This window comes from Triticum aestivum, chromosome 5B, assembly GCF_018294505.1.
Source record: "Triticum aestivum cultivar Chinese Spring chromosome 5B, IWGSC CS RefSeq v2.1, whole genome shotgun sequence".
In the NCBI taxonomy this organism is placed as follows: Eukaryota; Viridiplantae; Streptophyta; class Magnoliopsida; order Poales; family Poaceae; genus Triticum; species Triticum aestivum.
Window position 1 is genome coordinate 91,202,862 of NC_057807.1, and position 26,680 is coordinate 91,229,541.

Below are 26,680 nucleotides of genomic sequence, written 5' to 3' on the forward strand. Positions count from 1 at the left end.
TCTTAATGGTCACTTGGGGGTTTCCTGATCGTATTCGAATCATAGCTATAAATACCCTCTTGATCGGCGCAATGCCAAACCTTATGGTCACTTGGGGGTTTCCTGATCGTATTCGAATCATAGCTATAAATACCCTCTTGATGGGCGCAATGCCAAACCTTATGGTCACTTGGGGGCTTCTTGATCGTATTCAAATCATAGCTATAAATACCCTCTTAATCGATGCAATGCCAAACCTTATGGTCACTTGGGGGCTTCCTAATCGTATTCGAATCATAGCTATAAATACCCTCTTGATCGGCTCAAAGCCACAAACCACTTGGGGGCTTCCTGCTCGTATTCGAAGCATAGCTATAAACTAACCCTTTTGGTCCTACTCGTATTCAAAGCATAACGGTGAACTAACCTTTTTGGTCCTTCTCGTATTCGAAGCATAACTGTGAACTAACCCTTTTGGTCCGGCTCATACGCCATGATTACAAAGCACATGGGGGCTTCCTGTTCAACCATAGGTGTATTTACCAAAGAGAACATAGCATTACTACCCTCGTGAGCTGGCTTTGGACGTTAAGTTGCCAGTATATATAATGATTTTATGTGCTTAGAGCACTGTACTCTAAGCTTTGGGATATTACCCCTTGCTGCAGGTGGCATGATAAGCCGACGGTACAAATCAATTGAACAAGGTGTTCTGCTCTCACTCTTTGGGTTGTAACCCTTACTGCATTGGTATCATAAGCCGGCAATGTTCATAAGTATCACGGGTATGATATTATTTTCTTATCTGAGGTTTGATAACCCACCCAGACTTTTGATGTCTACTACACAACCTTCTTCTTGTAGACGTTGTTGGGCCTCCAAGTGCAGAGGTTTGTAGGACAGTAGCAAATTTCCCTCAAGTGGATGACCTAAGGTTTATCAATCCGTGGGAAGCGTAGGATGAAGGTGGTCTCTCTCAAACAACCCTGCAACCAAATAACAAAGAGTCTCTTGTGTCCCCAATACACCCAATACAATGGTAAATTGTATAGGTGCACTTGTTCGGCGAAGAGATGGTGATACAAGTGCAATATGGATGGTAGATATGAGTATTGTAATCTGAAAATATAAAAACAGCAAGGTAACAAGTGGCAAAAGTGAGCGTAAACGGTATTGCAATGCTAGGAAACAAGGCCTAAGGTTCATACTTTCACTAGTGCAATTTCTCTCAACAATAATAACATAACTGGATCATATAACTATCCCTCAACATGCAACAAAGAGTCACTCCAAAGTCGCTAATAGCGGAGAACAAACGAAGAGATTATTGTAGGGTACGAAACCACCTCAAAGTTATCCTTTCTGATCGATCTATTCAGGAGTCCGTAGTAAAATAACATGAAGCTATTCTTTTTGTTCGATCTATCATAGAATTCATACTAGAATAACACCTTAAGACACAAATCAACCAAAATCCTAATGTCACCTAGATACTCCAATGTCACCTCAAGTATCCATGGGTATGATTATACGATATGCATCACACAATCTCAGATTCATCTATTCAACCAACACAAAGAACTTCAAAGAGTGCCCCAAAGTTTCTGCCGGAGAGTCAAGATGAAAACGTGTGCCAGCCCCTATGCATAAGTTCACAAGGTCACTGAACCCGCAAGTTGATCACCAAAACATACATCAAGTAGATCATGTGAATATCACATTGTCACCATAGATAAGCACATGCAAGACATACATCAACTGTTCTCAAATCCTTAAAGACTCAATCCGATAAGATAACTTCAAAGGGAAAACTCAATCCATTACAAGAGAGTAGAGGGGGAGAAACATCATAAGATCCAACTATAATAGCAAAGCTCGCGATACATCAAGATCGTGCCAAATCAAGAACACGAGAGAGAGAGATCAAACACATAGCTACTGGTACATACCCTCAGCCCCGAGGGTGAACTACTCCCTCCTCGTCATGGAGAGCGCCGGGATGATGAAGGTGGCCACCGGTGAGGGATCCCCCCTCCGGCAGGGTGCCGGAAAAGGTCCCGATTGGTTTTTGGTGGCTACAAAGGCTTGCGGCGGCGGAACTCCCGATCTATTGTGCTCCTCAATGTTTTTAGGGTATATGGACATATATAGGTGAAAGAAGTCGGTCAGGGGAGCCACGAGGGGCCCACGAGGGTGGGGGCGCACTCCTGACCCTCGTGGCCACCTCGAAGCTTCCCTGACGTCTACTCCAAGTCTCTTGGATTGCTTCCGTTCCAAAAATAACTCTCCCAAAGGTTTCATTCTGTTTGGACTCTGTTTGATATTCCTTTTCTTCAAAACACTGAAATAGGCAAAAAACAGCAATATGGGCTGGGCCTCCGGTTAATAGGTTAGTCCCAAAAATAACATAAAAGTGTATAATAAAGCCCATAAACATCCAAAACAGATAATATAATAGCATGGATACTTCATAAATTATAGATACGTTGGAGACGTATCAGCTTTTGACGTTAAGTCACCAGGGCATATGTTGTTTAAACTCTGTGCAGGATTTACAGAGCTATGACTTAATAAATGATTAAGTCCAATCATCAAAAAAATGCAATTAGTGTTTAAAAAGGGTTATCAATTATTGATGTTCACAAAGGCTATAAGCCGTCGGGTTACAAAAAGATCCCCGATTACAATGGATGCACTTTAAGTCGCTATCGGCCAAGAGCTATTGAGTATTTAAACTCCGGATTTACTTGTCAACCAATAAGGTATTCAGATCTTTAATAGCCAAACTCAGCTGGATTGTCATGATAATATTGAATGATTGGGGTTTTCATACCGGATAATATTATTCAAATCTTGAATAGCCAACATGGCTGGATTTTTATTATGGTTATCAATAACCAGTATTATGATTGAGGTTTTCAAAGCCGCTTCAGCGCAATGGCTATTATTTTATCAAATGGATATGATTTATTCTGCAATGGAAGTAATAGTCCCGAGTCGCTGCAGGCTTATGACCCGGCACTTGGGGACTACATTATTCAAATTATGATTATATCATCTATGGAAGTCCCATGTCGCTGCAAGCATGCACCATGACACTTGGGGGCTAATGCAAGGTCATTTTTTACTTGCCTTATTGAAGACCCAACTCATCACATCGTAATGAGCCGGCCCTTGGGGGCTACCAATTGCTCCTGCCAAATATTTAAAGTACACAAGCCTTAATCCATTATATTGAAGGATGTATTGCTCAGTTGGTAGAGCAAAAGACTCTTAACCTTATGGACGTGGGTTCGAGCCCCATGGTGGGCGCCAACTGCCGTGGAATTGTCACAGCAGATGTCCTCAGTATGAGGACTTAGTCGTGAGGCCAACACATCCATGTCGTAGCTTGAGAGGGGTTGAGTGGGACGAGAGACGCGAGGTTTTACCCAGGTTCGGCCCCTCGCGGTGGAGGTAAAAGCCTACATCATGCTTCATTGATATTGATGATAATGATCACGATTACAGGGGTGCTCTACTTCGAGAGCTCTTGACTTGTCTGTCTATCTAGCCTTGTAAAACGTGTCCCTCTTGGGGTGCCTTACCCCTCCTTATATAAGTTGAAGGGGCGGCTTACATGACTAGTCCTAGTAGGATTAGGATTACTCTTTTACAAGTGGAGTCCTAGTCTTGCTTCTTTTGTAAGGGAAATATTCCTTATGCTTTCCTCTTAAGACGGATGACCATCTCATGAACCGGCCTTCTGGGCCTTGGGCCTTGTCGTCCGTCTGACCCGCCCACCGGGTCACCAGTGAGTCACAATGTTGAGGCGGGTTGCCCGTAAACCGCCAGGTCCGGGCAGGTCACCAGTGAGTCGCCAAGCTCTAGCCGGGGCATACATCCGGCGGGTTACACTGCGGGGTATATCCCCGACACTAACCATAGACATGTGTTGTCATTTGATATACGGTATCACATCATTAGGAGAATGATGTGATGGACATGACCCATCCGTTAGCTTAGCATTATGATCGTTACAGTTTCATTGCTACTGCTTTCTTCATGACTTATACAAGTTCCTCAGACTATGAGATTATGCAACTCCCGAATACCGGAGGAACACTTTGTGTGCTACCAAACGTCACAACGTAAATGGGTGATTATAAAGGTGCTCTACAAGTGTCTCCGAAGGTGTTTGTTGGGTTGGCATAGATCGAGATTAGGATTTGTCACTCCGTGTTTCGGAGAGGTATCTCTGGGCCCTCTCGGTAATACTCATCACTATAAGCCTTGCAAGCATTGTGACTAATGAGTTAGTTGCGGGATGAAGCATTACGGAATGAGTAAATAGACTTGCCGGTAACGAGATTGAACTAGGTATGATGATACCGACGATCGAATCTCGGGCAAGTAACATAACGATGACAAAGGGAACAACGTATGTTGTTATGAGGTTTGACCGATAAAAATCTTCGTAGAATATGTAGGAACCAATATGAGCATCCAGGTTCCGCTATTGGTTATTGATCGGAGACATGTCTCAGTCATGTGTACATAGTTCTCGAACCCGTAGGGTCCGCACGCTTAATGTTTGATGACGATTGGTATTATGAGTTTATATGATTTGATGTACCGAAGGTTGTTTGGAGTCCCGGATGTGATCATGTACATGACGAGGAGTCTCGAAATGGTCGACACATAAAGATTGATATATTGGACGGCTATGTTCAGACACCGGAAGTGTTCCGGAAAAGTTTCAGATAAAACAGGAGTATCGGGGGTTACCGAAACCCCCTGGGAAGCTATTGGGCCTCATGGGCCTTAGTGGAGAAGAGAGAGGGCTGTCCAGGAGGTGGCACGCGCCCTCCTTTCCCTATATCAAATTGGACAAGGGGAGGGGGCGGCGCCCTCCTCCTTCCTTCTCTCCTCCTCCTCCTTCCCCCTTCTCCTTGTGGGATTAGGAAAGGGGGGAATTCCTACTTGGAGTAGGACTCCCCCCTTGGGCGCGCCACCATTGGACGGCCTCCTCCTCCCTCCCTCCTTTATATACGGGGGAGGGGGGCACCCCATAGACACACAAGTTGATCTTTTAGCCGTGTGCGGTGCCCTCCTCCACAGTTTTCCACCTCGGTCATATCGTCATAGTGCTTAGGCGAAGCCTTGCGCTGGTAACTTCATCATCACCATCACCATGCCGTCTTGTTGACGGAACTCTCCCTCGACCTCAGCTGCATCTAGAGTTCGAGGGACGTCATCGAGTTGAATGTGTGTAGATCACGGAGGTGTCGTGCGTTCGGTACTTGATCAGTTGGATCGCGAAGACGTTCGACTACATCAACTGCGTTGCATTACGCTTCCGCTTTTGGCCTACGAGGGTACATGGACACACTCTCCCCCTCGTTGCTATGCATCACCTAGATAGATCTTGCGTGATTGTAGGATTTTTTTTTGAAATTACTGCGTTCCCCAACAGTGGCAATGAAACTGACACGATCATGATGCTAAGCTAACGGATGGGTCATGTCCATCACATCATTCTCCTAATGATGTGATCCCGTTTATCAAATGACAACACATGTCTATGGTTAGGAAACATAACCATCTTTGATTAACGAGCTTGTCAAGTAGAGGCATACTAGGGACTATATGTTTTGTCTATGTATTCACATATGTACTAAGTTTACGGTTAATACAGTTCTAGCATGAATAATAAACATTTATCATGAATTAAGGATATAAATAATAACTTTATTAGTGCCTCTAGGGCATATTTCCTTCAGTCTCCTACTTGCACTAGAGTCAATAATCTAGTTCACATTGCCATGTGATTTAACACCAATAGTTCACATCTGTATGTGATTAACACCCATAGTTCACATCGCCATGTGACCAACACCCAAAGGGTTTACTAGAGTCAAAATCTAGTTCACATCGCTATGTGATTAGCACCCAAAGAGTACTAAGGTGTGATCATGTTTTGCTCGTGAGGAAGTTTAGTCAACGGGTTTGTCACAGTTAGAGCCATATGTATTTTGCAAATATTCGATGTCTACAATGCTCTGCGTGGAGCTACTCTAGCTAATTGCTCCCACTTTCGATATGTATACAGATTGAGACTTAGAGTCATCTGGATCGGTGTAAAAGCTTGCATCAATGTAACTCTTTACAACAAACTCTTTATCACCCCCATCACCAGGCCTGGACGTTCGGTTAGACCGAAAAATTCTGTTCGGTACCTCGGTTGATACTGAAATTCGGTTTCCTGTTTTTCCTGACCGACTAGTCTTCAGAAAAATCTATGACCGAGACTTCGGTCAACCTATAATTCGGTTTGGTCCTCGGTTATTACCGAAGGGACCCAATATTTTTGTTGGGATGAAGAATTCGGGAATCAAGGCCAAGAAAATAGGGAGAGCAGAACAAGAATTAATCGAACCATCCGTATCATACAACGGCTGATGCATCATCGAAGGCGGGCAACCGGTGATGAAGAAGTGTTGGCCGTGAAACCATGACCACGAGGGAGCGATAGATGTCCTCGGTCATCACCTATCGCGAGGGTTGGCTACGGATTAAATGAAGATTGGCTAAGGACGAGGTGACAATGCACTTGGGAAATGGTTCCAAGGTCGATGTGATCACCGTCGGCACGCTACCTCTACATCTACCATCGGGATTAGTTTTAGACCAGAATAATTGTTATTTGGTGCCAGCGTTGAGCATGGACATTATATCTGGATCTTGTTTGATGCGAGACGGTTATTCATTTAAATCAAAGAATAATGGTTGTTCTATTTATATGAGTAATATCTTTTATGGTCATGCACCCTTGCTGAGTGGTCCATTTTTGTTGAATCTCGATAGTGATGATACACATATTCATAATGTTGAAGCCAAAAGATGCAAAGTTTTAATGGTAGTGCAACTTATTTGTGGCACTGCCGTTTGGGTCATATCGGTGTAAAGCGCTTGAAGAACTCCATGCTGATGGACTTTTGGAATCACTTGATTATGAATCACTTGGTGCTTGCGAACCGTGCCTTATGGGCAAGATGACTAAAACTCCATTCTTCGGAACAATGGAATGCGCTACTGACTTATTGGAAATAATGCATACTGATGTATGCGGTCCAACGAGTGTTGAGGCTCGTGGCGGGTATCATTATTTTCTTACCTTCACAGATGATTTGAGCAGATATGGTTATATCTACTTGATGAAGCATAAGTCTGAAACATTTGAAAAGTTCAAAGAATTTCATAGTGAAGTGGAAAATCATCGTAACAAGAAAATAAAGTTTCTAAGATGTGATCGTGGAGGAGAATATTTGAGTTACGAGTTTGGTCTTCATTTGAAACAACATGGGATAGTTTCACAACTAACGCCACCTGGAACACCACAGCAAAATGGTGTGTCCGAACATCGTAACCGTACTTTATTGGATATGGTGTGATCTATGATGTCTCTTACTGATTTACCGCTATCATTTTGGGGTTATGCTTTAGAGACAACTGCATTCACTTTAAATAGGGCACCATCAAAATCTGTTGAGACGACGCCTTATGAACTTTGGTTTGGCAAGAAACCAAAGTTGTCGGTTCTTAAAGTTTGGGGCTGCGATGCTTATGTGAAAAAGCTTCAACCTGATAAGCTCGAACCCAAATCGGAGAAGTGCATCTTCATAGGATACCCAAAGGAAACTGTTGGGTACACCTTCTATCACTGATCCAAAGGCAAAATCTTTGTTGCTAAGAATGAATCCTTTCTAGAGAAGGAGTTTCTCCGAAAGAAGTGAGTGGGAGGAAAGTAGAACTTGATGAGGTAATTGTACCTTCTCCCTTATTGGAAATTAGTTCATCACAGAAATCAGTTCCAGTGATTCCTACACCAATTAGTGAGGAAGTTAATGATGATGATCATGAAACTTTAGATCAAGTTACTACCAAACCTCGTAGGTCTTCCAGAGTAAGATCCGCACCACAGTGGTACGGTAATCACTACAAAAAAGACACATCCCTGACATTTTGGGCCAAACATTTTTTTTTCTGTCATACTTATGACACTTCCATGACGATAATTGTGACAAAACACGGTATCATCATAGATGTGGTGGGCTCCTACTTCTATGACAAAAAATCATGACAGAAAATGGGCTTTTCGTCCTGGGCGGGCCGGAGACGCAGCTGCATGACATTCTTTGGGCCGTCCATGACGGAAAAAACCGTGGTAGAAGCGAGGGCCAGGAATATTTGGGCGAGTTCCCGGTTACGGTGGGAGGTCGGGGGCCGAGCGATGCGCGTTTCTCTCGTACACATACGCGCGTGTGTGCGAGGCGTTGGCTCCAACTGAACCCGAGCGAGGCACTGGGCTCCAACTGAACCCGAGCGATTGCACTGCACGCTACGCGTTACTGAACCCGAGCGATCGATCAATGGCTGTTAACTGAACCTGATCGAGCGATTCCTTCGCTACTGCTGCTAACTGAAGCCGATCGATGCTGCCTCTGGATGAACAGTGAGTTTTGCGGGGGGGGGGTTGGATGAACAATGAGCGGTGGGGGTGGATGAACAAGACCCCGTGGCGTTGCCTCTGGGTGAACAGGACCCCGATCGATCGAGCCGGTTGGGGTTGGATGAACAGAACCCCGTGGAGGGCTGGATGAACAGGACGACCCGGAGAGGGCTGGATGAATAGTAGACGGTGGAGGGGTGGATGAACAGTAGCCCGTGGAGGGGTGGTTGAATAGGAGCCATGGAGAGGGGTTGTTGAACAGTAGCCGGTGGAGTAGCGCGTGGTGGAGGCTGGATGAACAGGAGCCCGTGGAGGCTGGAGGAGGTCGGCGGTGGATGAACAGTAGCCCATGGAGGCTGGAGGAGGTCGATGGTGGAGATGAACAGTATCCCGTGGAGTCCCGTTTTGCGGTATGCCACACCCCTCCCGATGAATAGGACCCCCATTTCGACCGTAGCGTTCCAACACAAGTCCATTTCCTCCGTTTTGCGGTACGCCACACCCCTCCTAATCAACAAGACCCCGTTTCGACCGTAGGAGGTCCAACACTAGTCCGTTTCCTCCGTTTTGTGGTACGCCAGACCCCTCCCGATGAGCAGGATCCCGTTTCGAACGTGGCCGGTCGAACACAAGGACGTTTCCTCCATTCTGCGCTACGCCAGGCCTCATTTCCATCGCATGTTCCATCCAAGCCCTCCTAACGAACACGACGACGCATTCCGTTCCAACCCAGCCGGTTGGCTCCCCATGAACACGACGACGATGCTGTTTCTCCGTTCCGACCCAGCCATGTACACGAGCCCTGGCCGTACGTATGCGCGAGTAGGCGTTCGAGGCCCCGCCCGTATGTACGTACGTGGCCGTATTTTTTTCTTGCACACTGGACGCTGTACGTACATGTACATGCTACGTGCGCACCTCTACTACGACATGTGTGTGCCTCTACATCCACCAGTATGTACGTACACGTTCGCGACTAGAATGACAATGCTACGTACGCTTCGACCAGCTGGGTCCCGACTGTCATGCACTTCCTTGCATGCGAAGATGTAGCTGATGGGTCCCAGCAGTCAGGGGGGCGAATCATTTTTTTTGCCCGGACACACTTCCTTGCGTGCGAAGTTGTAGCTGGTGGGTCCCACCTATCAGAGGGGAAACTTTTTTTTTTCGCGAAATACGGTGGCCCGTCCGGTGGGTCCCTGCTGTCAGGTGGAGGAATCATTATTTTCCGTGTAATAAGGAGGCACTTCCTTGCTGCGGCCGTGGACCCAGCTGCCAGCCTCTCCACGTATAGTCCACATCCGATGGAAGTCATACCTTGACCATGTTGACCACGCCGCATCGAGAGCACCAGGGCGGTGGACGACGGCGAGGCCTAGGAAGGGGACGACGCGGAGCCGGGGAAGATGCGGCAGTCGATGCCCACGCGTAGAGGAGTATGAGGGTTCACTGGTTCAGCTGCGGTGTGAGGTTGCCGTCGTCGCAGAATAACAGGGGGTGTGGGTGAGTAGAGGGATGGCCTGGTGATACGTCTCCAACGTATCTATAATTTATGAAGCATTCATGCTATTTTATTATCTGTTTTGAATGATTACGGGCTTTATAATCCACTTTTATATTACTTTGGGGACTAACCTATTAATCGGAGGACCAGCCCATATTGCTATTTTATTGCGTGTTTCAGTATTTCAAAGAAAAGGAATATCAAACGGAGTCCAAACGGAATGAAACCTTCGGGGGCGTGATTTTTGTAAAGGATATGATCCGAGAGACTTGGAGTTCAAGCCAGGGAAGGTTCGAGGAAGCCAGGATATAGGAGGGTGCGCCCACCCCCTAGGCGCGCCCCCTATCTCCTGGGCCCCTCGAGGCTCCCCCGACCGACTTCTTTCGCCTATATATTCCCTTATACCCTAAAACCATCGAAGACGAAGATAGATCGGGAGTTCCGCCACCGCAAGCCTCTGTAGCCACCAAAAACCTCTCGGGAGCCCGTTCCGGCACCCTGCCGGAGGGGGGATCCCTCATCGGTGGCCATCTTCATCAGCCCGGCGCTCTCCATGACGAGGAGGGAGTAGTTCACCCTCGGGGCCGAGGGTATGTACCAGTAGCTATGTGTTTTCTCTCTCTCTCTCTCTCGTGTTCTCTCTATGGCACGATCTTGATGTATCGCGAGCTTTGCTATTATAGTTGGATCTTATGATGTTTCTCCCCCTCTGCTCTCTTGTGATGAATTGAGTTTTCCTCTTGAAGTTATCTTGTCGGATTGAGTCTTTAAGGATTTGATAACACTTGATGTATGTCTTGCCGTGCTTATCTGTGGTGACAATGGGATATCACGTGATCCACTTGATGTATGTTTTGGTGATCAACTTGCGGGTTCCGCCCATGAACCTATGCATAGGGGTTGGCACACGTTTTCGTCTTGACTCTCCAGTAGAAACTTTGGGGCACTCTTTGAAGTACTTTGTGTTGGTTGAATAGATGAATCTGAGATTGTGTGATGCATATCGTATAATCATGCCCACGGATACTTGAGGTGACAATGGAGTATCTAGGTGACATTAGGGTTTTGGTTGATTTGTGTCTTAAGGTGTTATTCTAGTATGAACTCTATGATAGATTGAACGGAAAGAATAGCTTCATGTTATTTTACTACGGACTCTTGAATAGATAGAACAGAAAGGATAACTTTGAGGTGGTTTCGTACCCTACCATAATCTCTTCGTTTGTTCTCCGCTATTAGTGGCTTTGGAGTGACCCTTTGTTGCATGTTGAGGGATTGTTATATGATCTATCTATGTTATTATTGTTGAGAGAACTTGCACTAGTGAAAGTATGAACCCTATGCCTTGTTTCCTATCATTTTATCATAAGTTACCTTGCTGTTTTTATATTTTCCGATTACAAAAACCTATATCTACCATCCATATTGCACTTGTATCACCATCTCTTCGCCGAACTAGTGCACCTATACAATTTACCATTGTATTGGGTGTGTTGGGGACACAAGAGACTCTTTGTTATTTTGTTGCAGGGTTGCTTGAGAGAGACCATCTTCATCCTATGCCTCCTACAGATTGATAAACCTTAGGTCATCCACTCGAGGGAAATTTGCTACTGTCCTACAAACCTCTGCACTTGGAGGCCCAACAACGTCTACAAGAAGAAGGTTGTGTAGTAGACATCACCTGGCCAGCGGTGGGAGTAGTAGGGGGCGGTGAGGCCTCCACGACATCACAACCATCCATGGGAGGCAGGAGCATGCGGCACGACCGGCGCTGCTTTGGGCAGCTGGAGCAAGAAGACCAGAGGTTGAAGAAGCACTACAGCCGTTGGATGGACATCGTACGGTCACTGGAGCTAGAATCGTTCATATTGACTAAAGTTGACAAAGGCCTCCGTCCCAGTCAACTTAGTAGGCCCACAAGTCAGCCTCCAACCAAGGTGGGTCCCAGCTAGCAGGGGGGTATTCATTTTTTTGTGCGTAATAAGGAGGCACTTCTGGTGGGTCCGAGCTGACAGCGGGGGGAACATTTTTTTCGCGAAATACGACGGACCGTCCGGTGGGTCCCAGTAGTCAGGGGGAAACATTTTTTCACGAAATACTGGTGGCCCGTCCGGTGGGTCCCTGCTGTCAGGTGGAGGAATAATTATTTTGCGCGTAATAAGGAGGCACTTCCTTGCGGCTACCGTGGACCCAGCTGCCAGCCTCTCCACATATAGTACTCTTCCGATTGAAGTCGGTCATTGACCACATTGACCATGCCGCGCCGAGAGCACCATGGCGGTGGATGACAGCGAGGCCTAGGAAGGGGACGATGCAGAGCCGGGGAAGACGCGGCGGTGGAAGCCCGTGCGGAGAGGAGTACGAGGGTTCACTAGTTCGGCTGCGGTGTGAGGCCGCCGTCGCCACAGAATAACAGGGGGTGTGGGTGAGTAGAGGGATGCCCTGGCTAGCGGTGGGAGTAGTAGGGGGCACCGAGGCCTGCGCGGCAGCACAGCCGGCCACGGGAGGCGGGAGCAGGCGGTCCTGCCGGCGCTGCTTTGGCGGCCGAAGCAAGAAGATCAGAGATTGAAGAAACACGACGGTCGTTGGATTGACATCCAACGGTTATGTCTGGTAGAATCGTTAGTTCATGTATATAATAACTTAAAAAATCTTGCATACGCGTCAACTTAACAGGCCCACAAGTCAGACCACTCCCTCTTTTTTTTAATAATTTATATATAGCTCATTGCAACTTCTTATGCAATTTATTGCAGTCATTTTTTTGGTTGGCCAGGGCCAATTTCGCATATTTCTATGGGTTCCAATCTAATTTTAATACCGAAATGTCGAGCCAGATTTAAAGTACTTTGAAGATATATTTAAATTAGGTTAATGCCCAGTGAAATAGGAATCTGAAAATGTGAAAAAATTCAGAAATTATAAAGTAATTGCCAATTTGTCATCTGTTTTTATATTAACAACCCATTTCATATTACTTTCAAGATTTGCAGGCGTTTTGAAAGAGTTGCAGCCCATCAGGGCGTAGAAAAATTAGTAGGCCTGGATTGGGTATTCTTCAGAAAAAAAAATAATCTGGGCTCATTTTCACAAAGAAAAAATAGCTGGGCTGGTCACATGGTGAACATAAAATATAAGCCTGGGCTAGACGGCCACAACCCAGTTCAAACCCTGCTCCGTCTCAACAATAACAAAAAAATACTGCTCGAGTAGATACGTCCCAGGTGTCAGCCGATCTTGTGTTGTTCTCTTGTCTATTGACTATATACGCTCACAATGTCGTGGGTCCCAGATGTCAGGAAAACACTAGGAGGAAGCATTTTATTTTTCCATACGCTGATATGGTGGGCCCCTACTGTCATCCTCTCCACGGACTTCAGCCGATTCCTGTTGTTTGTTGACCATGTTGACAACGCGAGAGGGCGGCGCCGCGGCGAGCGCACCAAAGTGTGCGGAGGATGTCGGCGTTAACGATTTAGGAGATGGTGGGGCGGCAATGCGTGCGCTGAGGCGCAGCCAGCCGCGGGAGGCGGAAGCAGGCGGCCCCGCCGGCGCTGGTTCGGTTTTGGCGGCTGGAGGAAGACAGGACTGAAGAAACACGACAGACTGTAAAAGCAGCAGGAGTACTTAACAACCTTAACTGAAACCAGCAGGGGCACTTAACAACCAAAGCTGAAAGTAGTATGAGTACTTATACAGGTTCAACCATACAAAGCACGCCTCGAATAGTGTTACTTTGTGTACATTTAACCAAGGGTGAGGCCGCCAAGCCCCAGGACAAGGCCCAGGCGCCACCCCGCGCATCCACAACCTTCTGAAAGCGGCTTCATCTTGCAATGTGGTCAATAAACAGGATATTCACTTTAGAGCCATGGAAAAGCATGAACATAATCTTCTGTCCTATTCTCCAAGATGGACGAGCCTTCATTATTTGAGACCACCCATGAATAAGTATCTTTTCACCTCCAAGGGGAATGGAGTAGGTCGACATAAACATCATGTTGTGACCAAGTGCAAGTCTGACCCGACCATGGTCAGACATCTGTATAGGAACAATAGAACTGGGCAGTTTCTGTTTCAAGAAGATCACAGATGTAGAACTGTGTATAAGCGATAGTTTATGAACAACATATATAACAAAAAATAGCTCGTACCATAAGTTTCTCAACATAGTTGGACCTATTCAACGAGTGCAGCAGTGGCACGCATATCCCATGTGGCCTTCCACCATTGAAACACCCCACAAGGACCTCAAGACGATCAATAAAGTGTAGGAACTTGTGGATGTCATCCCAGTCAACTTTAGTGCCATCAGTAACAACCGAGTTATTACAGAATAGCAAACGAGCAGCCTGCTTAACTCTGAAAAAACCTACACATGCCACCAATTATAAGAAAATATTAGTTAGAAGTAGCATCTTCGTGAGAGATTCGTTGCTACTTCTAAAGTTAAATTGTGATCAGTTAGACAGAATAGGTGGATTAAGAAGTAATCGAGGAAACAAGCAAGAACCAGATACAAAACTAACATGGATGAACAATTGGAACGACGTCGGGGTGGAAGATCATAGTGAAGATGAGACCAGGTTCTGCTATTTCCATCAACATTCGTACGCCAACTTTCAATCCATAACACTTGAGAAAGTTTATCCAAGTTCGGCCATAAAAAAAGCAGCGATCTTCTTGGTTCATGAACCCAACTCGGAACTTATATCCATGGCTTGTCTTCACTGTGACCATTAAACTAGTGTATTCAGTTATGGCAAGGCCGGGCATCTTGAGTACATGTGTTCTAGCAGAGCAAATAATGCACCGCAGAAAAAATAATATGAGAACACAATGTATTCCCTATCCAAATCTAGAAATAACTTCCTCCTTCACGTCAGTGTTGACCATCGTACTAGTAGTACCTTTTATCCAAATATAGCAATCCAAATTTCCAAATTAGTCGACAACATGTTAAAAAAAACCCACCCTCCCGGATAGAAAAGAGGATTCTAGGAACAATCTGTGCGTGTTTTAAAATCCTGTGTTAGGATGAGAAGGAACAAGTGTGGCGTCTCGCCGAGGGCACAGAAACCTATAGGGTCCTCACACTTTGGGCACTGCAAATGAAACACACTAGATTCAGTAGGAAGAAAAATGCATCAACGGCGGCGGCTGCCATCCTAGGATTACCTGCGACCAAGGGACTTGGATTTATCGGGGATGGATGAAGAATTCGTACTTGGTTCTCCATGAGAATACCCTATGCAATCGCCGAGAGGGGGTTTTCTCTGAACAAGCAGACGAGGGAGAAGGGGATTAAGGCCCAGTGAAATATTGCTGCTTCATCCGTCCAGCTTACTGCTAAAGCTGGAAGGGGGAGGGTTGTGATTTGATGGCTCATTGGGCATTACTGCGGTGCTACGACTGGGGTGTGTCTACCGTGCAGTTGTGCACTCTAATTTGTGCATATGGCACGTGGACCCCGTTGCTGGTTGCCCCACATATCAGCAAAAGGAAGTAGAAAGACAAGAGTAATTAGTTACACATAAATATATTTTTGACAGAGAGATACTCCCTCTGTAAAGAAATATACAAATCTTTTATATCACAACTTTATACATAAGAAAAAACAAGGGGAATATATATAACATATATAATTATAAAAAACAGAGTTGTTTTTAACACAGTATGAGTTGGTGATGATGGTGTGCTTGCCATCCTGCAATATAGGCCATCCGATTTATATCTGACGGATAGGAAGGGAACTATGGCAATTTTGCAAAAAGGTACCCACACACCTCTCCACATTTGCAAATAAGGCCTTCCCTCGTTCATCCTTTTTCTCTCACAAGATAAAATACTCATACAAATGCATCTTGATGTTATGTGCAACACACGGGCATTATGGGGGTTCAACTTTTTTTATGGGGGTTCAGCTGAGAATATAATACTCAGACGGGCTCACGGTTCTGGACTTTGGGCCAGAGGCCCACCCTGCATGTTTGGGGGCCCATGTGTTCTACCTCAGCGCTTTTCATATTGCAAGTGATCGGTACGGTGCTGGTTTTAGATGCTGTCGCAAGGCGAATACACAAAATTGAATAAAGCACGACAACTGTTGGAATGAAACCGAACGACAGTTCCTAACCAGCAGTGAGAGTTGCAATTCTATCAACAATATACCATATGATAAATAATACTGTCGTACTACTTATACACATATGACACTTGTTTCACCATGCCAGATTATTACATCAAAATCTCTCGGAGGATAGATCTGTTGGGCAATTGCATGCTACTACTGAAGAATTTGAAAGTTGATTTGGACCAGCTCTCCTTGCCGAGAAAGTTCGATTTTGACATCATGCCCTACCGCAAGATATGATTTAGATTTGAACCTTGACCATCCTTTAGCACCAATCTTCATGCGACCATCCTTTGTACTTACGGTATATTGAGCAGGTTCATTCACACCAAGGCTGCCCATGGTAAGAGAAACTTGGCCGTGGTCGCCCGGATTGTTGAACGACTCCCTCATTGCTCTAGGAATTCTCTGTTTGCAAACAAGAATACATACCCAAACAGTTTGATCAACACAGTGAATCATGTGAAACAACATGGAAAGAAAAAAGAACGCATCACTTGCGCGGCTGAGGGAGTCCTGGACTAGGGGGTGTCCGGATAGCCGAACTATCATCATCGGCCGGACTCCAAGACTATAAAGATACAAGATTGAAGACTTCGTCCTGTGTCCGGATGGGACTTTCCTTGGCATGGAAGGCAAGCTTGGCAATACGGATATGTAGATCTCCTACCATTGTAACCGACTCTGTGTAACCCTAGCCCTCTCCGGTGTCTATATAAACCGGATGGCTTTAGTCCATAGGAAAAACAACAATCATACCATAGGCTAGCTTCTAGGGTTTAGCCTCCTTGATCTCATGGTAGATCTACTCTTGTAATACCCACATCATCAATATCAATCAAGCAGGACGTAGGGTTTTACCTCCATCAAGAGGGCCCGAACCTGGGTAAAACATCGTGTCCCTTGTCTCCTGTTACCATCCGCCTAGACGCACAGTTCGGGACCCCCTACCCGAGATCCGCCGGTTTTGACACCGACATTGGTGCTTTCATTGAGAGTTCCTCTGTGTCGTCACCGATAGGCTCGATGGCTTCTTCGATCATCAACAACGACGCAGTCCAGGGTGAGACCTTTCTCCCCGGACAAATCTTCGTATTCGGCGGCTTTGCACTGCGGGCCAATTCGCTTGGCCATATGGAGCAGATCGAAAGCTACGCCCTGGCCGTCAGGTCAGATTTGGAAGTTTGAACTTCACGGCTGATATCCACGGAGACTTGATCTTCGATGGATTCGAGCCACAGCCGAGCGCGCCGCACTGTCACGATGGGCATGATTTAGCTCTCCAGTCGGACAGTGCCCTGGAGGCCGCACATGAGTCCGCTCCGACCCTCAATTCGGAGCCGGCTGCGCAGATCGAGGACGGGTGGCTAGACACCGCCTCGGGGGCTGCAACCTCTACGACGTTGGAGCCGAATACAGACCTTGTCCCTCGTGAAGCTCGCGACTCCGAGGCGCCGGACTCCTCGCCGGACTCCGAACCTCCCGCGCCCCATCCAATCGAATCCGATTGGGCGCCGATCATGGAGTTCACCGCAGCGGACATCTTTCAACACTCACCTTTAGGTGACATCTTGAGTTCGCTAAAGTATCTCTCGTTATCAGGAGAGCCCTTGCCGGACTGCGGCCAGGACGGCTGGGATGCGGACAACAAAGAAATTCAAAGCCCACCCACCACCCACTTAGTAGCCACTGTCGACGATCTAACCGACATGCTAGACTTTGACTCCGAAGACATCGACGGTATGGACGACGATGCCGGAAACGACCAAGAACCAGCGCCTACTGGGCACTGGAAAGCCACCTCATCATATGACATATACATGGTGGATATCCCAAAGGATGGGAATGACGAAGGAACAGCGGAGGATGACCCCTCCAAGAAACAGCCCAAGCACCGGCGTCAGCGGCGCCGCTCTAAATCCCGCCACAACAAGAATGGAGATTCTGGCACCGGAGATAATAACACCCCAGACAGTGCCGAAGACAACCCCCTCTAGCAAGATTCAGCACAGGAGGACGGAGACGCCAGCCCTCATGAGAGAGCGGCAGACGAAGAGGTAGAGGATTACATGCCTCCCTCCGGAGATGAGGCAAGCCTCGACGATGACGAATTCGTCGTGCCTGAGGATCCCGTCGAACAAGAGCGTTTTAAACGCAGGCTTATGGCCACGGCAAACAACCTCAAGAAAAAGCAGCAACAGCTTAGAGCTGATCAAGATCTGCTAGCCGACAGATGGACTGAAGTCCTTGCGGCCGAAGAGCATGAGCTCGAACGCCCCTCCAAAAGCTACCCTAAACGCAAGCTGCTCCCCTGATTAGAGGAGGAGGCATATGAACCTGCATCACCAGCGGACAATATGGCTGACCGACCACCCCGTGGCCGCGACAGAGAGGCCTCTAGGCCCTCCACTAGAACCGTACCCCGACATCGCTCGAAAAGCACAAGGCCACAGGGGAATGCTATGGACTTGCGAGATATATTGGAGGATAAGGCAAGACAATCAAGATCGATCTACGGATCGCGTGGGCGCCCCATGATACGTGACGACAACCGTCGCACCAGACACAGCAAGTCCGGCCGGGCCGAACACAGTAGACAAAGCTCTTTTGAGCTTCGCCGTGATATAGCCCAATACAGAGGCGCCGCACACCCACTATGCTTCACAGATGAAGTAATGGATCATCAAATCCCCGAAGGGTTTAAAGCCATGAATATTGAATCTTATGATGGAACAACAGACCCTGCGGTTTGGATCGAAGACTATCTCCTTCATATCCACATGGCCCGCGGTGATGATCTTCACGCCATCAAATACCTCCCACTCAAGCTTAAAGGACCAGCTCGGCATTGGCTCAACAGCTTGCCAGGAGAATCAATTGGGTGTTGGGAGGACCTGGAAGCCGCATTCCTGGATAACTTCCAGGGCACGTATGTGCGACCACCAGACGCTGACGACCTAAGCCATATAATTCAGCAGCCAGACGAATCGGCCAGACAATTCTGGACACGGTTCTTAACTAAGAAAAATCAAATCATCGACTGTCCGGATGCGGAGGCCCTCGCGGCCTTCAAACATAACATCCGTGATGAGTGGCTTGCCCGGCACCTGGGACAGGAGAAGCCGATATCCATGGCAGCCCTTACATCACTCATGACCCGCTTCTGCGCGGGAGAGGACAGCTGGCTAGCCCGCAGCAACAACCTCAGCAAAGATTCTGGCAGTCCGGATATCAAGGACCGCAATGGCAGGTCGCGTCACAACAAGAACAAACGCCGCATTAACGGCGATAATAGTGAGGATACGACAGTCAATGCCGGATTTAGAGGCTCTAAACCCGGTCAGCGGAAAAAGCCATTCAAAAGAACTACTCCGGGTCTGTCCAATTTGGACCGAATACTCGATCGCTCGTGCCAGATACACGGCACCCCCGAAAAGCCAGCTAACCACACCAACAGGGACTGTTGGGTATTCAAGCAGGCAGGCAAGCTAATTGCCAAAAACAACAACAAGGGGCTGCATAGCGATGACGAGGAAGAGACCCGACCGCCGGACAATAGAGGACAAAAGGGTTTCCCCCCACAAGTGCGGACGGTGAACATGATATACGCAACCCACATACCCAAAAGGGAGCGGAAGCGTGCACTTAGGGATGTATACGCGATGGAGCCAGTCGCCCTAAAGTTCAATCCATGGTCCTCCTGCCCGATCACTTTTGATCGAAGGGACCACCCCACCAGCATCCGCCACAGCGGATTCGCCGCATTGGTTTTAGACCCAATCGTCGATGGATTTCACCTCACCAGAGTCCTGATGGACGGCGGCAGCAGCCTGAACCTACTTTATCAGGATACAGTGCGCAAAATGGGCATAGACCCCTCAAGGATTAAACCCACAAAGACGACCTTTAAAGGCGTCATACCAGGTGTAGAGGCCAATTGTACAGGCTCAGTTACACTGGAAGTGGTCTTCGGATCCCCGGATAACTTCCGAAGCAAGGAGTTAATCTTCGACATAGTTCCGTCCCGCAGCGGCTATCTGCCCTGCTCGGACGTACCGCGTTTGCAAAGTTCAACGCGGTGCCGCACTACGCATACCTCAAGCTCAAGATGCCAGGCCCTCGAGGAGTCATCACGGTCAATGGAAACATTGAACGCTCTCTTCGAACGGACGAACATAAAGCGGCTCTCGCAGCAGAAGTACAGTGCAGCCTCTTAAGGCAATTCTCGAGTCCGGCCGTTAAGCGACCGGACACGGCTAAACGCGCCCGGAGTAACCTACAACAAGACCACCTGGCACGTTCTGAGCATGCGTAGCAATGCGGCCCCAACCCCAGCCCCTGCAAGATTGCAAGACTGGTCCTTCGCATACATCATTACGCTTTGGAGATACCATGGGCATAGGGGGAGGGGCACGACCACGATAGGCCCAGAATGCGGCTTAACCACACCAGGGGCTCTCAAGTGTGTCGTTCTTTTTTTTTCTCTTTTTCTTTTTTTTACCCACAGGGCCCCGTTCATCAGAGGCCCTGTCCGGTAGTAGACCTGCCGAACTCACGATGCAACAACCAGGGAAGGAGAAAGGCTACGAAGAATATCCAGGTGGTCTCCATTACGAGCATTAAATCTATTTTATACACCATTCCGCAGCCTACCCCTGGAGGGGGACATGTTTAAATAGTCCCATCCCTTGCTTATCGCACTATTTGTATCGTTCTGCATTCACAACAGTATTTCTTGAATAAACAATGCAGCACCTTTTTGCTTATGATTGCATTTCTTTCTTATACATATGTTCATTTATGACATGTTGCATCCGTACACTTTGGTACGGCTAAATACACTAGGGGCTTATGTTTCCCGCATCATGGTGTGATAAGTCCGAACACTTTCACAAGTGCGGCACCCCGAACTTATAGCATTATATGCATCGGCTCCGAATCATGTCTTGGGTCAATAGTTGGGTTTGCCCGGCTCCCATGTTTTGGTACCTTATGTTCCGTTGTATCGGCTAAGGTAGCACTGGGAGAACCACTGCGATTGCGCCCCAGTTGAGCTGGGCGAGCGCCTCAGTGGAGAAAGCTAAAACTGACTGTCATGATGAGGTGAGAGCCGGTCGCTGTTCGAGAGGTTTTTTCGAGTCCCTAAAGACTGATGCCGCTTAGAGCGAGGAACCGGCTTTGTCCGGCCCAGGCGTGGATAGCGCCCCAAATTCGGCCTTCCGAACACTAGGGGCTTCGTCGAAATTTAAAATTATAGAATTCTATGGCTAAGTGAGAGTGTTCAAGCATTATAAGTCCGGTTGCCTTGTTCGTTGTGTTGAGCGCCTCCCTAGATGGACCCAAAAATGGGAACAAGAGTGCTCAAATTTATCCCGAACACCCCAACACTCGTGGCATGGGGGCTGAAGCCGACGACTTGCCATCTCTCAGATTTGATAAACGGCCGCACAGAAGGTAATATTTTAAATTAACAAGTGTTGCTTAGCGCATATGAACAAAGTTTTCAGCGGACAGGATAACAAAATGCGAGTCTACTCAAATATTATATCCTTGGAGCACTCACCCGCAATAATGCGGGCACCCTTCAGGACACTCTTATAATACATCTCGGGCGTGTGATACTCCTTGCCCGACGGTGGCGCATCCGTCACAAGCTTCTCAGCATCCATCTTGCCCCATTGCACCTTTGCGCGGGCAAGGGCCCGACGGGCACCTTCAATACAGGCGGAGTGCTTGATGACTTCAACCCATGGACACGCATCCACCAGCCGCCGCACCAGGCCGAAGTAGCTCCCAGGCATGGCCTCCTTGGGCCACAGCCGAACCATCAGGCCCTTCATGGCCTGTTCGGCCACCTTCTGGAGCTCGACCAGCTGCTTCAGCTGGTCGCTAAGGGGCACCGGATGTCCGGCCTCAGCATACTGAGACCAGAAGACCTTCTCCGTCGAGCTCCCCTCCTCGGCCCTATAGAAAGCGGCAGCATCGGACACGCTGCAGGGCAGATCTGCGAACGCTCCTGGAGAGCTCCAAATTCGGGTAAGTGATAGGTAATTCACACTCACATGCTTACTTTGCATAAAAAATGCCTTACCCGCCGCTATTTTCTTCAACGCCTCGATTTCCTGGAGGGCCTTGTAGGCTTCGGCCTTAGCGGCTTTGGCACTCTCAAGAGCCGATGCAAGCTTGGACTCTCGAGTCTTCGAGTCGCGCTCCAAACTCTCATGTTTTTCCACGAGAGCCTGGAGCTCTTGTCGTACCTCCGCCACCCGCGCCTCCTGCTTCTCTCGCTCAGTGCGCTCCGCGGCCGCATTAGGTTCGGCCACGAACACCGCCTCCTTCAGGGTCGCCACCTCGTTCGTGGCCCCTGCAATACCCACGTTATCTTTGTCATTCTTCTTGCAACCAAATCCTTTTCTGTAAGGTACAATTTTAATAAGGTGTTACTCACCTTCCTTGTCCTCGAGCTGCTTCTTGGCACGGCCGAGCTCGTTCTTGGACCGCTCGAGGCTTTGCTTCAAAGTATTGACCTCCGCAGTCAGTGCGGCAGAGGTCAGCAACACAACCTGCAATCCCATATTGACATATTTTTTATGACTCCCGCGTATATATTTTTAGATCCTCAGTCCGGCTTTTCTTTCCGAACACCGAACTGAGCATCAGGGGCTACTGTCTATGCGGTACTATTTTACATATATCAAAATTCTTACCTCAAAGCCTGTTAGAAGGCTGCTACAGGCTTCGGTCAGCCCGCTCTTGGCGAGCTGAACCTTCTGAATCACCGCACTCATGATGGTGCGGTGTTCCTCTTTGATGGCAGCGCCGTTGAGCGCCTCCAGCAAGCTATCCGGCGCCTCCGGTTGGACGGAGGCCGCCAGCGTCACGGTCTTGCCCTTCTTACGAAGGGGCCGCCCGCCGGACTCCGGAGCCACTACAGGTTCCGGTGCGGAGTCCGGTGCAAAGTCCGGGAGGTTGCCCTGCGGCACCTTCGGGGCCTCCTCCTCCTGGCGGGTCCCTTCCCGGGATCCCACCTCGGTATTGTCCGCATCACGGGGGGTGGAGGCGGTCGGAAGGGAATCCATATCCGACGCACCCAAGGACTCACTCGACGAAGCGGGAAGATCATCCTTGGGCGGACTGCAGGGTTGTATGCGGCATTAGAAAGACACCATGTGGCGAAAAGAAAAATCATGAAGTTATTCGGGAGTCCGGATACTTACGATCTCGCCAGGGGCTTTGCCCTTGGAGGCCAATCCTCGTCGTCGTCGCCGGCATTGGCAGAGCAGTCCAGGGGAAGAGTCCTTCCCTTCTTGGACCCTTCGGCCTCCCTCATTGGGGAGGCCTTCCTTTTCTTCCCTCCCCCCGCTAGGGGAGATGCCTCTTTCTTCTCCTCCTTGCCTTCGTGGGAGGAGTCCGCCTCGGAGTCATCGTCCGATGACACCTGAAAACGAGAACTCTTTCGAGTACCCGTGGCCTTCTTCTTGGCCTTCTTCTCCGGCACCACGTGGGGTGCCGGAACCAGCAGCCCCGTTAAGCGGGCGTCTGCTGGGTCTTCTGGCAAAGGGGCCGGACAGTTAGTCTGCTCGGCCTTCTTCAGCCAGTCCTGTCAAAGGAGAGGGAGTTTAGATCCTGCATAGAGTCAAACTATGGAAAACAGGTGTCCCGTAAAGGGCAAAATCGCTTACCTCGCTAGCCGGACGCTGCGAGCTGAATCTGCGATCTTCGGTAGCGGATGCGGGAGCCTCGGTGCCCTTAAACAGCACCCTCCAGGCCTCTTCATATGTAGTGTCGAAGAGCAAGCTCAAAGTCTGGTGCTGCGCCGGATCGAACTCCCACATATTGAAGTCCCGTTGTTGGCACGGGAGAATCCGGCGGATGAGCATGACCTGGACTACGTTGACAAGCTTGAGCTTCTTGTTCACTAGCTTTTGGATGCAGGCTTGAAGTCCGGTCAGCTCCTCCGAATCACCCCATGTCCGGCCACTCTCTTTCCAGGAGGTGAGCCGTATGGGGATGCCAGATCTGAATTCGGGGGCCGCTGCCCATTCGGGGTCACGCGGCTCGGTGATGTAGAACCACCCCGATTGCCACCCCTTAATGGTTTCCACGAAGGTGCCCTCGAGCCAAGTAACGTTGGGCATCTTGCCCACCATGGCGCCTCCGCACTCCGCTTGGCTGCCCTTCACAACCTTCGGCTTGACATTGAAGGTATTGAGCCACAAGTCGAAGTGGGGCTGGATGCAGAGGAAGGCCTCACACACGACGATAAACGCCGAGATGTTGAGGATGAAATTCGGGGCCAGATCATGGAAATCCAGGCCGTAGTAGAACATGAGCCCCCGGACAAAGGGATGGAGTGGGAAGCCCAGTCCGCGGAGGAAATGGGAAAGGAATACTACCCTCTCATGGGGCCTGGGGGTGGGGATGAGCCCCCCCTCGTCGGGGAGCCGGTGCACGATGTCGCTGGACAGATATCCGGCACTGCGCAGCTTCAGGATGTGCCCCTCCGTAACGGAGGAGGCCATCCACTTGCCTCCCGCTCCGGACATAGTTGGAGAAGGTTGAGGTGAGATGTGCGGACTTGGGCGCTGGAGCTCGAGTTCGCGTAGATGGATAAGCAAAGGAGGAAGAAGGCGTAGGTAAAAGGGTAGATCTTTATCCCCTTATATGGGCGGATGAAACCATGCGTCCCCACCGGCCTGATAAAACTCGCTTATCTCCCTAGCACCACAATCAATGGTGCGGTTGGGTTACCCACGTCTGTATTGATGGGAATCCCGGAATAAGGGGAACACGATCTCTGCTTCGACAAGACATGCCAAGGAAACCGCTTCGCTAAACACGCTGAGGTGGTACAATAAAAACAATTTGAGTAAAGGCTTGGTTGTGGTGTGATGTCACGCCACAAAATACGTCAGCAGATTGAACTTGTGTAAATATTATTCTCTCTATGGTGGTATGTGGAATTTATTTTGCAGAGCCGGACACTATCCTGGTGTTCACAATCTTCTATGAATTATTCGGAGGAGGAACCCGCCTTGCAATGCCGAAGACAATATGCGCGCCGGACTCGTCGTCATTGAAGCCTGGTTCAGGGGCTACTGAGGGAGTCCTGGACTAGGGGGTGTCCGGATAGCCGAACTATCATCATCGGCCGGACTCCAAGACTATGAAGATACAAGATTGAAGACTTCGTCCCGTGTCCGGATGGGACTTTCCTTGGTGTGGAAGGCAAGCTTGGCAATACGGATATGTAGATCTCCTACCATTGTAACCGACTCTGTGTAACCCTAGCCCTCTCCGGTGTCTATATAAACCGGATGGCTTTAGTCCATAGGAAAAACAACAATCATACCATAGGCTAGCTTCTAGGGTTTAGCCTCCTTGATCTCGTGGTAGATCTACTCTTGTAATACCCACATCATCAATATCAATCAAGCAGGACGTAGGGTTTTACCTCCATCAAGAGGGCCCAAACCTGGGTAAAACATCGTGTCCCTTGTCTCCTGTTACCATCCGCCTAGACGCACAGTTCGGGACCCCCTACCCGAGATCCGCCGGTTTTGACACCGACAGCGGCCAATGCTTAGCAAGAAGGTGGACATGTCGGGTTTTGTAAGGACTTTGGTATATGAAGTGCGAACTGCAGCCCAGTCTATTGCCGGTGCAACTGCTCGTTCGGTTGCCGCTGCACGGGCCGGAGTAGATGCAAGTGCAAGTGTTGGTGCAGGTGCCGAAGCCGCTGCTGCTGCCGGAGATGGTGCTTCTTGTAGAGCTGGTGCCGGTGTCAGAGTAGGTGCCGGTGTCGATGCCCGATCCTCCGGTAGATCAGACTGATCCGCTGACGCGGTCGGTGTCCAATCCTCAGCTGGATCAGACTGAGCTGCTGCCGCTATCAGTGCTAGAGCAACTGTTGGTGCTCGATCCGTTGCTGAAGGTGGTACCGATGTGCGAGACATCGGCGATCGTGTCTGGTCTACTATGATCAGCTTTCTAACTTGACTAGGATCCATGACCGTGATCCAGTTTTTTCTTCATTTCTTTTAAACGCGAAAAGGACTAATTGTGGCGTTTTTGTTAAACCAAGCTGAAGTTCATCATAGGGATTCAGCTTGTACTCAGACAACAGACTGATCCAATTTTTTCTAGTAATATAAGTGATGGACAGTGCCTTCATTACTGACACAACATAAGAAGTGAAACCTGCAAAAATAGCCATCGTAGAGCAAACCAAACGGTTTATTCTGTGATGAATGTCACATGGCAAAACCTGCATCGTAAAATTGCAGGAAAAGAAAGAAACATGACATTAAATCAATAAGATTTAGACAGTAAATCAATAAGATTTACTTGATGTGACACGAGTGAATCCTTACCAGGAAATCACTATGTTGAAGTACTAAACAGAAGATTGATCGTCCAACTATGGGTGGCATGCAGGGGCCCCGCCTACTCCCACAAGCATGACAGTCCAAAGGTCGTGACAAATCGTATGGACCGAACATCCATGGGACTGGAAATCCTGGTGGGTGCGATAAACCCTGCAATGCATACAGATATTGGAGTGTAACCA